This window comes from Zalophus californianus, chromosome 2 (genome assembly GCF_009762305.2).
Source record: "Zalophus californianus isolate mZalCal1 chromosome 2, mZalCal1.pri.v2, whole genome shotgun sequence".
Taxonomy (NCBI): Eukaryota; Metazoa; Chordata; class Mammalia; order Carnivora; family Otariidae; genus Zalophus; species Zalophus californianus.
In genome coordinates this window covers 195,545,861-195,559,267 of record NC_045596.1, presented here as the reverse complement: position 1 = coordinate 195,559,267, position 13,407 = coordinate 195,545,861, and the positions used below count along the sequence as shown (strand labels likewise).

The window sequence follows — 13,407 nt, the reverse complement described above, 5'->3', positions numbered from 1 at the left end:
GAGTATAAACCCTTAAGCCTGAAAGAGATATTTTAAGTAATTATTTTACTTCTGTGCCAGAAGATTCTTAAAGGAAAGGGAGAAAAACACTGAAATTTTTAAAAAGGCATCTACTGATGTCTCGGTAATTTATTGTTAGCATTTTAGTCCACCAAAACTGCTGCTTTTAAGTGGGAATCTGATTTTAAATGGGAATTGTTTCAAGGGTCATTATTGGGGAATGAGGAGGATAATAGAAGGAACAAATTCTAGATAAGGAACAACGGGATGAGCAATTTATAATGGGAAGCTGCAGTCTGATTTGAAATGCAAATCACAACCCTGCAGTCTGGCAATAAATTAGCATTTGTACTTCAGCCCACTGAGTGACAGGGCACAATCCAAGAGTCTCAGTACTTCACAAAAGGTATAGTGAGAAAATAAACAGTTTCTCTTTCAAGGGGGCATAAACCCTTACCACAGCATAAAGTATAAAGAAAGGAAGAACCCCTGTCTCTGTCTCCATGTCCAAATAAGCAAGCACATGGAGAAACACACACACACACACACACACACACACACACACGCACACACACAATTTCCTTACAATTAATGAAAAATAATGCACTTCCTGATAATCCACAATACATCAGAGCATATATTTCACATGTGTTTTAAAGTGGGTCAGTAACATGTTACATACATGCCACCTTGGGAATCATTACAAAAGCAACTATTTAGAGGCAAGACAATTCTTGTACAACATTCCACTTTATTTCTCATGATTTCTCCTAAAAGAATGTTTAGCCTTCTTCCTTCTACAGTCATCTGCTATTTATTTTCCCTATTCAAATGAATTTAACCCACAGGTAAGTATAATTCAGATAACTAAAAAAAACTCTCTCTTCTGAATATGTTTCAATGTATATTCAAGAGTTTGTGAGCAAGCTGCTTGCTCAGGGCACAGATTGAAAGAAAGAAACCAGGAGGGAAATCCAAGAGCCAAATCATAGCAGCATCTCTGCTCCAACATATCCCTGGGCTGACATAACCTGGCGTTTAGTCAAAACAGAATGGAGCATCACTCCTCATTTATATTCTTTCCTCATTTTATACCACAGAAGTCATCAGTGAAAAATCATTAATAGTAATAGCAGTAGAAATAATGATGCCACTTTAAATTTCTAGAGCACTTTACAGTCTACAAAACACATTCATATGCATTAACCCATTGGTAAAACCAATAGGAAAAGTATTATTTTTCCCTCATTTCGTGCTGGACAAAAACTGATACCCAAGGAGACCCAGGGACCAAGTAAGTCTTAGAACCCATGTCAGCGATTCCTTGGCTAATGCTCTGACCCTGGAAGCCAGGTTGTTCCATGATGAGCGTCTCCAGCATCTTCACACCTCAGCCTTTCGTTTCCACCATGCACAGGAAAGAAAGAGAAGAAATGATAGGGAAATGGAAAGCATTCATTAGAAAAGACGGGTGGAAAAATAACTAGACTTTTCCTTCTGGAAGCTTTGTTGCAGATCAACAAATTCCTTTAATAATCAACTTTTTCTCTAAAATGGACTTTTTCACACAAAAATTGTTAACAAGAGTCCCTGGGTGGCTCAGTTGGTGAAGTGCCTGCCTCCGGCTCAGGTCATGATTCCAGAGTCCTGGGATTGAGTCCTGCATCGGGCTCTGTGCTCAGTGGGGAGTCTGCTTCTCTGCCCTTCCCCTGGCTCATGCTCTCTCTCTCTCTCTTTCTCTCAAATAAATAAAATCTTTAAAAAAATTGTTAACAAAAGAATACAATAGCAACTTATTCTGATTTTTTTTTAATATATGAAGAACCACCCCAAATCCAGGCTAAACAGATTCTTACGAGCAGAAACATGCACGCACACAGCTTCCTTATGGCAATCACTTCTCAGTGAGCAAAGATCGTTTTTTTTATCATGATCAAGCATATGTGACATAAAACATACCATTTTAATCATGTGTAAGTGTACAGTGCAGTGGTATTAAGTATGGTCACATCTTCTGCAGCCATCACCACCATCCACCTCCCAAATGGAAACTCAGTCCCCACTAAACATGAATTCCCTATTTCCTTCTCCCCCTATTTGAGGACAGGTGAGTTGCTGTGGCTGACTGTTGTTTTTAGGATTGTTTTAGAATCTTGATCTCATTTGAACTTAAGATATTTTGAACAACCAAGTATCTGAACACTAGTTAGAAAAGACAAATGAATGGCATTATTGTAGATGAACCATATGAATCCTAAAATATGCTACATGAGCCTTAAGAACTGGCAACGCTGTTTCTTTTAGATTTCCTTTACGACCTAGAAGCTGAAATGACGAGATGCTCAATCTCATATTCTTTCCATTATACCACAACGCATTTGCCACACTGTTGTAGTCATTTATTTAAAGTATGTGGTGTGGGTTCACTAGGTAGTTTAAAAATAGGATAATGAAGTTAGATATGATTTCCCTTTCAAATAGTGTCTCAGAAATATTTACAATGTTTATTACATTTTTCCTGCGTAAGCTAGAAGACACATTAGTCACTAAACCTAAACCCATTCAGTCCTCATTTCTCTTACATCACCTTAATTTGGAGCTGGCTCGTTCTTTAACACCTCATCTTCTCTTTACAGACATTTCATTATATAAACCAAGAAAATATCTACCTATTCTTCTATTATATAATTCAGTCATCACTGTGATACAATATTCAAAATACAGTCTAGTAAACAGAGTTGCAGATGAAACAAGTTGATGGCTCCAAATACAGCATCAACTTTAAGAAGTGGAAAAAAAATGTTTAAGGTCTTTGAGTCAGATAACAAAACAGACATGTGAAACCCTGAACCAAGTATAATATAGACATGTTGAGAACTGCTTTAGTTCCTCAAATGTTTCATACATGGATCCAACCCTGTCTTGAAAAGGAAATGTCTTTGTTGGTTTCTTCCTACATTTCAATAAAAAAGAATCTTTTTGGCTGCTGGTTTAAGTTCTAGGTCAGAAACTGACTTCTACACATTTTCTTAAAGAAAATTAAAACCACCACAAACACTTGAATGTTTTAAATGTATTACAGAAGTAGCGTAACATTCTTTGGAGTTTCATAATTGTGTAATGCAGTCGATGCACAGAATGACCATGGTCTTTACAGGTCTTGCTAAATTTAAGTATCATTATTCCTACTCCCTTTCATTATTTAATTGTACAAATGTTTACTTAGCATTCTTATATGCATAGGAACTTGCTGTAGGCAAGAGATACTAACAAAAAAATTCCGGCCCTAATGATGTTCACAGTCTAATAGCACAAACAAGTCACAAACCACACATTGTATGACAAGTGATATCTAATTGGGATAAAAACGCACAGGTTGCTACATGAGCTTATAGCAAGGATACCTAACCTATTATTTAGTTTTGATAGCTGAGAAAGTTTTCTCGCTTTCCTAGAAGGTATAGGTTGATCTGACCTGATACTGAAAGGATGTGATACTCTCCAGGAAAAAGAGAAGGCAGTGGAAGGGAGCAGGAAAGGTTTTCTAGACAGTTGAAACTGAATACTCAAAAACTCATAAAGAGAGGTATTCTTCTGATTGCATGGAACGGACTGACATCTGGCCACATGGGCGGTTGGAAACCCGCTTTTACTGTTTATGGGGCATCTTATCCCCAAGGTGTTCAGGAGTCTTGTGCTGGAAAATCCAGTCCTGAGACTTGGTCCCCAGAGTTACTAAAGAGGCAAGGGAGACACTCCAGAGACCAGTCCTGTACCCTAGAAGACTAGAGTCTTAAAAGGGAGACGATGAGAAACCCATTATTAGTCACCCCAAGAAATTACCTTTAGTTCTTTCAGGCTTTTTCACACTAAGACCTTTCCCTGGGAATCTATTCATACTGTCTCTTCAGAGTTGGCCAAGCCTGCTATCAGGACAATGTCGTGGTCCTATTTACAACTGGTCAATGGTTTGCCCCTGTTCTTAGGACAAAGTTCAACCTACTTAGTTTGGTGGGAGCGATGGGGCATCACGTGGCAGGAGCCTGGCTCTCAAGCTTAACCTCCCCCAGTTATTCCTCACCCACTTATCTCCTTCTCATTTCCCCAAAGTGTCTATTTTTAAATGTTGTTCCTTCTGCCTAAAATACTTTTCCCTCCACCCCTAGAGAGCTAGATCCACTCACTTACCAGATCTTAGTTTAAACGAATTGATCAGAGAACAGGCCTTCTGCAGCACTGATAATATATGTCATTACAGAGTTATTCCCCAAAGTTGGCATTTTACATTTATTTTCCCCACTGGCCTGCAGCCCACAAGCCTCATGAGGTCAGAGACTCTATCCACCTCCCACAAGGCAAACACACAGCAAGCTTTCACTAGATATTTGTAAAACTCATGAATAAATAAACGAAATGATAATAATGGATGAATGAATACATTCATGGATTAAAATATACTTTCTCTTACATTTAGCAGCTTCCACAAAGTTTTAAAGTGTGGACACTATTTACAATAATTCCAGGAGATACAGGTTGTGTTCATATACAACAAAGGCCATGCCTGAAGACCTGAGGGCAGAATGATAAAGAGATATTTCAAAAAAACAGTCGAACAAAAAAGTAACTGGGAAATTATTAATTGTGTGCCATGTTTCCTTTGCTAAGGGAAAGCTACACTGTCGTAAGCACCAATTATTAGAAGGAGAGACAGTAAATTTCTCGGAGTGACACCCCTTAGATCAAATTTACCCTTCCAAAATAGGAATAATCATTTATAAGTATTTACTGTAAACCAAAAAGTTGCTAAAATTTTTAGAAGTTCTAAATAGTTTTTGTCTCTCTCCAAAATGCTAGCAAACTAGAGAAAACCAAAACCCTTTTCGTTAATTATGTTTTCCCTGAAACATGCAGAAACCACGCTGGGTGAGGTGGGGGGGCAAAGAGCGGGGAGGAGGGAATGGTTAAAGCAGCTTCCAAAAAGCGGTGTTGTAACCAGCAGTGGCCTGTGTTGAGCAGCTCGAAATTCAAACTCTGCTACCAACTGAGAAAGAAATAAAAAAAAAAAAAAAATGGCCCAAGTTGGTTCTTTATTTTCTCAGAAATGCTACTTAAGCTGAGCTCACCAGAAAAGCAACTGCACAGCTCAATCACACACTCAACTTGTATGGATTAACTACCATGTAGCAGAAACTGGGCTAGGTGATCAGGACAGACGTTGTTCCCTGCTCTCACAGAGCTAACAGCTCAGCCCAAAGAGAGACACAATTAAACAAGTTCTTGGAACATATTACAGAAGCAATAATAATAATAACCAAAATTGTACTCAGCCCTTAGGCATCTATGATTATCCCACTTAATCTTCAAATAAACCCCTATCAGGTAGTTCCTATTATCCCCATTTTTACAGAAAATGAATTAGGCACAGAAAGGTTCAATTCTTTACACAAAATAATGTAGGCATTCTGACTCCAAAGACCATTCTTCAAACCACCTCTATGTCTGCCTACACTTACATAAGTAGTAGACCCAAGAGCATTTAAGATGAGCTAAGGCTCTTGTCACAAAGTCCTAATTCAAACATAACATTATACATAGTAATAAATACCGTATGTCCAGGTATCCAACATATACAATAAAGTATTGAAAGATTACTGTGCCCCTTTGTTAACTGCATTCTACTCTTTATTTGCCCCAATCCTACCTCTCAGGCCTGTTAACCACCAACCAGTCTCAGGGTGTTTTTATTCCATACACTGTCCTCATAATTTATATATATATATATATATATATATATATATATATATATAAACTACATACACACACTATTTAGTATTGCTTTGCAGGTTTTGCTATGATTATAAATGGTATTTTATTGTATGTATCTTTCCACATCTTTTTCCCAATCTTCTGATGATATTTGTAGATCTAACCTATTGATAAGCATTTAATATTGTTTCTAATTTCTAAACTACTGCAGAAAATATTACAATGAATATTCTTATGTATGTCTCTGTGTGCACATATGTAAAAACTCTCCTATTATTTATAATATATATAATATGACTCTATATTACATATATACTGTATATGACTATATTATATATAATATGACTATTTCTGAATTCCCTATCCTGTGTCATTGGTCTATGGGTCCATTTCTGTTTCAATAACATATTTTCTTAATTATGCTAGCTTTATAATCACTTTATATTTAGAAGAGCAAGTCCTCAAACTTTGATCATTCTTTTAAAAACTGTCTTAGTGAAACCTTGGCCCCTTGGTCAACTGTATACATTTTAAAATCAGCTTTCAAATACTGTAGGGGAAAATAACTTGCATTTATCAAACTTACGTTAACTTCATAAAGTTAGTGAGACACAATTAACATCTTTACAATATTGAATCAGTTTCCATGAACGTGAGCTATCTGTCCATTTATTCAGGACTACTTTCATATATTTTGAGAACATGTGAAAATGTCCTCCCTAAAAGCTCTGCATAACTTCGTTGTTTTTATTTCTAGGTATTCTGGTTTCTTTTACCAAAAAAAATTATATTACATTTTCCAATTCTTTTTGACTGAAGTAAAGGAACACATTGTTTTTTTAATTAATCCTCGAAGAAGCAAATTTGCTAATCCTCTCCTATAGTTCTAATAGTGTATACGTCTTGAAGTTTCTATGCAACCGTAACATCTCTGAACTAAAGCAGATTTCATACTAATCTTTTTATTTTTATGTATTTTGTCTATCTTCCTGTGCATTCTGGGAGCACCAATGCAGTGTTGAATTGAACCAGTAAACTGAACTGGAATGATACCACTGTGTCACTACTATATGTTGTCTATAGTAGGTTTGGGTAGATATATTTTATCTGCATGAATAGAGATTCTCTTTGATTCCATAATGCTGAGGTTTATTTATCATAAAATATGTTGAATTTTAGCAATCTTTTCCCACAAGTATGATTTTATATATATATATACATATATATAATCTCCATGAATATATTCCATGAATATATTAAAGAATTGTATCAATGTCAAAGTAACCAAATTTTCAATTAATGTTGTTTGGTTGATTTTTTTCTCTACTGGTGAAAATGGTACTCCAATAAAAAGAGCTTTACCAATTTGGTAAAGCTTTTCTAATATATGTGTAAATATATACATATATATATAATATCAATTAGTGACTACATTCATTAAACATTAACTTGCAGATAGACATAATACTAATTCATGTTCTAACTCATTAACACAACAATCGTCAGAGGTAGGTAATATTATTATCATTTCCCATTTTGTAGATGAGGAAACAGAATAATTTGCACAGGGGCACCTGGGTGGCTCAGTTGGTTAAGTGTCTGCCTTCGGCCCAGGTCATGATCTCAGGGTCCTGGGATCGAGCCCCACATGAGGCTCCCTGCTCAGCGGGGAGCCTGCTTCTCCCTCTCCCTCTGCCTGCTGCTCCCCCTGCTTGTGCTCTCTCTCTCTGTCAAGTAAATAAATAAAATCTTTTTTTAAAAAAGAATAATTTGCACAGATCACCCAGCTCTTAAGTGACAAAGATGAGATTCAAACCCAGAGCTTTCTGTTTCCAAATGCTCTTAATTTCGAGACTATAAATACTGTGGAGCTGAAGCCTCTGTCCGAGGCCACTTAACCACCGTGATTTAAAAATACAGAGCAGTATCCAGAAAGTGAATGGAAAGGAGGGGGCACTGACAAAAGCCGCTTCTGCCACACGCCCTTAAAACACATACACATACACACACCATGCAACAGAGACTATCTCAAAGAAAACCCACACTCACAACCTTGGTGGGCTATGCTTCTCCATCAGTGACAAGACTCTGCATAGGCTCACAGAGGTTGTCCAACTCACTTACTCTTCCAGTGAATGAAGCCCTGCCAGGGAGTCACTGCACCTTTGCCTCCCCTTTCCCTGGCCAAACCTCCAGGGCACCTGTCACAACCCTCACCCATCACCACTTCAGTTCCCTGTGCCTCCTGGTGGCTCCCCTCTGTACATTACAGTTTGGCTGCCCCCAGGACAACCCCAATTTATACAAGTTGTCTTCAACTAATTACCTGGGGCGCCTCCCCCAAAAATAAAATAGAGAATTACAGTAGTAGGTTTTCAGGTGTTCAACTCTGTTTGTGTTCTTGGTACAAACTCAACTTGGTTATGTTAATAATTGCTTTAATTTTGCCTTTACTATACCAAAAGCTCTTCTTTTAATTGGAAACTGCCTTTTCAATCTGGTTTTCTCTAAACACCGCTACTGCTTTTTTCCACTTTAGGAGGGAATCAGTCATCACATTTTTGGTGCATCCCCAAATTGGAATACCATGTAGCAGTTTGTGATTATGCGAATCATGTTTACCAATATGAAAAGTTGTTCACAATAAATGAAGTGATAGAAGTGTATAACAAAAGAGTCTGAGTAGTATATTTTATATTTTAAAGTATACATACATCTACGGAAACAACAATTTGAGAATGTTAAGAATTCTTCTTTTTAGAAAGTAGAATTTGCAATACGATTTTTTCATTGTTTGCATGCCTTTTGGTCCTAAGTGGTTTAATAAAATATTTTAATTATCAGTGAGTAGAACAACTTCATAAAGCTGACAATGTAAGTTGGTTACCACTAATTGTCACCTCCTATGTTCTTGGTGTTGGACTAACAATTCATCTAAGTTATTTCTACCACCTGCAACAACTGTGCAAGCTACCTTTCTTTCATAGGAGAAAATTGAGGCTTTCAACAGTTAAGCGACTTTCTCAAGTGACACAGCTGGTGAATGAAGGCACTGGGATTTGAATTTTGGTCTCTCTAATTGTAAATTTATCCCTCGCAACAAGGGGAATCATCCAGTACTTCATTAACAGGATCCTAGGGAGCTTCATGTTAACGTTTCTTAATTTTTGAGTAAGGTCTTGGTGTTACAGGAAGGGAAACGGATATGCTATACCTTAGCTGAAGGATGAGTTATTTGTTTCTCCATTTATTTGAACCAACATTTAACAACTTAGAAATCTCAGTTAAGCCTAACCTTACTTGTCACTGCATACTGCATACTGCAAATGACGAGCTTATAAAAACCAGTAAATAAGAATAGAGAGTGAGAGACAGAGCAAGAAGAGAAGGGAGGCAAACACAAAGTCTGCAAAGCTGCAGTTTGCCATAAGTTCTGAGTTTTAAATACTGATTTTAAATCTTGCTCTGAGTGTTCCGGCAGACACAGATGATAGGAAAAATCCTCTGAAAAAGCTGATTATACAACATGGTGCACAGAGCAATGATGAGGAAAAATAAGATTCAAGTCTTCTCAGCTTTATAATAAGCATCTTGGTCTTTCTGCTTACACATTAAATTGCAAGTCCTTTTATGGATGAAAAAAAAATATATGAAAGTCTACTCTTACATTTCCAGAGATCATCTTAGGTAACCTAAAAATTCTTATCTCATAAAAGGAAACTGCTCCTAGATTGACAACTTTTCTCATATTCAGCATGCCCTCTCCCAATACACCTGAACTAGTAACTCAAAAGCAGGAAGTAGTAGGCTTCTCCCAAAGAGCCATCGAGATGTCATCCACTCCCTTCTTTTCTTCTAAGAGGATGTGTGGTTTTATGCATCGTTCCCTTTTTGTGTGCTGGCTATCTGCACATATTTTGGGGTTTGTTCACTTGAGCAAGAGATCTCTGATTGTGATCCACTTTCTATTAGTTAAAAGAATACAAATATGCCCACGTCCTGCATGTACCAGAAACTGCCAGAAAACATTATCCCAAGAAAATTTTACTGGCAATGGCATATGGTCTATTTGGATCCAGACCATGGCTCTGGTTAGACTGACACACTTAAGCTTTCAAACAACACAAGTAGTTTACATCCTAAAAGTCTCTTTAGTCCATGTGCATACTATTAAGTCTAAACGAGCGTTGGAGACCACCACCTGGCTTCAGTCTAATGTGTGGCAATCATACAATCTATCAGTTTGCAACTCTTCTTTATGGTTTTCTGCAGTATGTTCAAGTCCCCAGTCAACACCCCACTGCAATTGTCCTAGATAAAATGCAAACTGTTTTTAGGATTTATACCGCAAATATCCTGGAAGAACTGATTTATTTCCTCCCTCCATTCCACTGCCTGAATTTCCATATCATTTGTCTACAAACTCATATTTGCCAAGTATCAGACACTTTTTCATTTTTAATATTTCACTACGGATGACATTTCCCCTGCTTGGTGTTGAGAGCTGCACTCACAGAGTGAGACAGACCCAGTTTGAAGGGCTCAGCCTTCTTGGGAACAGATTCAACTCTTTTTATTCAATATTTAACAAGCATTTGTGTGGCACCCACTGTATGCTAGGCACATTTTTTTTTTTATCTTACTGGTTATTTAGAATCTGAAAATAAGTGGTATTCCCATTTTACAGGTCATAACACTGAGGCTTGGAGAAGCAAATAATTTGTACATGTTCACAGCCATGACAAAGCAAATTTTGAATATAAAATCTCTCAAAATGTCACTGCATTACATGGCTTAATAAAGAAAAGTAAACAAGAAATACTAATGAATTCCTGCAAATAAGTGATATAGAAATATATATTAAAGTTGCCCTTCTTTAACAGACTTAATATTTATAGCTAAATAAGTAGGATACCAGTATAGCAGATGCCAGTAAATAGAAGATGTCCTAGAAATACCATTTGATCCAGTAATTCCGTACTAGGTATTTACCCAAAGAAAACAAAAACACTAATTTGAAAAGATACATGCACATATATGTTTAATGCAGCAATTATCTGCTCTAGCCAGGATATGGAAGTAACCCAAGTGTCCACCCATAGGTGAATGGATAAAGATGTGGTACACACACACACACACACACACACACACACACACTGGAATATTAACCCAGCCATTAAAATAGATGAGATCTTGCCATTTTTGACAACATGGATGGACCTAGAGGGTAAGTCAGACAGAGAACAAACTGATGGTTGCCAGAAGGGAGAGGTGTGGGGGTTGGGCAAAATGGATAAAGGGGAGTGAGAGGTACAGCCTTTCATTATGAAATGAATAAGTCATGGGGATGAAAGGTACACCATAGGAATATAGTCAATGACACTCTAATAGTGTCGGTGACGGTAGTCACCACACAATAGTATGGTGACAGACGGTAGTTACACTTGTGGTGCGTGTAACATAACATATAGACCTATGGAATAACTATGATGGATATCTGAAACTCACTGAAAATTGTTCAATCAAAAAAAAGAGATGTCCAAGGAAATCTTTCCCAGGGATAGTCTTTCATTCATTAATTCCCCAACTATATATTAAGTGCTTACCTTCTTACAGACACAAATCTAACTTCTGGGGCAAGTTCAATGGAAACATGCATGAGAGCTCTGCTCTCAAGGTATCTATACTCTAGAAGAGGAAGGTAAGAGGCTAACTAAACAAACAAATTTTAAAGAGATAATATTAGGCTCTGATATATGCAAAGATGAAAATAAACCACAGTAATAATACCAAAGAGCACCCAAGGGCTCCTTTAGCTAGGATTATCAATATACAAGGCCCTTGAACATTTTCCACAGCTATAATAATAAATATATATCTAAAAATCTCTAGTATCAAATGGTCATCAACAGAATTCTATTATTTATTATCTAGGAAGGAAGACAATTAAGCAGATGTTTGAGCAATCAGCAGTGGCCATAAATGTTATATTTTCTATCCAAAAAGGGTCTTTTATAATTGTTCTGATGTGGTACAGGATAACGTTTTAAACTAGAACATTTTCAGGACTAACTGAAATCAAAGTTGCAGTTTTTAAAAAAGAAGCTTGTTGCATTCAATCTCAAAAACCATTTGCCATTAATCTGTATTCTGAGACTTAGAACACCCTAAAATATCACCTAACACTCAAATCCATTCTTTCTGTGTGCGTGGGTATGTGTGTGTGTGTGTGTGTGTCCTGCACTAGGATCAGGATTGAGACACAAGTCCGTTTGACTCCAAAGCTATCACACCTTCTATTATAAAACACTGGTTTTTAAACATATCTTTCAGGTGGCCATTCAGCATTTCTGAGTTATTAATATAGTAGCTTCAACATTATGTTGACTTTTGATTACATTCACTAAAGAAGATAAATATTGACATATATAAAACCAAAATCATAGCAGAACTGATGTTGGAAGCAGGTGGTAATAACCAGCCTTCCCTGGATGGTCTATAGAAGAGGGAATTCAAATGTGTGCAGTCAAATCTAAACATCTTCTGTAAGTCAACAACAAAAGATTTCTCATGTCTCCAAAAACAGAGCTTAGTGCATCTCCTATTAATGAACTCATGTTATAACCACCACGTCCTTGGATGTCACTCAGGCAGTACAATAACATGGGAAGACCTTTTGTCTTTAGACAATGAGTTCTAATAGCAGCGATTTGCTTCTTTATTGACAAAGCATTCTGTTAGGTACTCTGCTCTATGCTAAGATGTACCACTAACAGATTCTATGACTTTAAGCAAGGGTGTTCTTTCTCCATTTCCTCAAATACAAAGTGAATTTATTAATACTTGCCTTGCTGACTTCGCAAGGTGTTGCTCCAAGTGCCAGATACTCTGCTGAGTGTCCATCTTGGACACGCCACCTCATTTTCACCATCAACATTAATAGGCTTCATTATTTAAAGCCATTTGGCGGATGAGAGAAATAGGCATCCAGATGAAAGTGAATGAAAATGTTCTTTGAAAAATGTAAAATGCTATATGAAAATGATGAAATTACACCCACTGTTATTAAATGGGAAGAAGTAAATCATGCTGGATGGAGAATGCTGTCCACTATGGGATCCTAGAAAAGGGAAATTGATAGTAGCATTGTTGGTCCTCCTACAGTTCAGAACAACAATACAAAACCTTTAGTCGGGGTTCACTCCATGCCCATCACAGTTTTTATGTCTTGGTCCATACTTTTACTCAGTAATCTTCAAAATAACCTCGTGAGGCACACACTGGTATTATCCCCCATTTTACAGATGTGGAAACAGAGGGAGAGAAAGAACAAGTAACCTGCTCCAGGGAACAACCAGTAAATGGCAAAGCTGGGATTAAAAACCAGGCAATCTGGTTCTTCAGCCTGTGCTCTTAATTATAACACTGAACTACTTCTGTGAAGTAGGCTATAAAGGATGCAAACCAATTAGCTATTTATTCAACAGGCTTAGGGAACAAATAGCTGGATTATTTTTCCTCACGTAGAAGCCTTTCGGCCATTCTCCAGGCTCAGGGAGGTCAGCTTGATGTACTGGAAAGAGCTCGGGTTGAGCAATCAGTTTCAAATGGCAGCTCCACCAGCTCTGTACATCCTCCATG

General features: G+C 37.2%; 1 protein-coding gene across 1 annotated transcript in view; it reads right to left on the bottom strand.

Annotated features, from left to right (window-relative positions):
• The window catches only part of GPM6A (glycoprotein M6A), a 324,615-nt gene that overhangs the window by 150,289 nt on the left and 160,919 nt on the right, over positions 1-13,407 (bottom strand). The window lies entirely within an intron of this gene.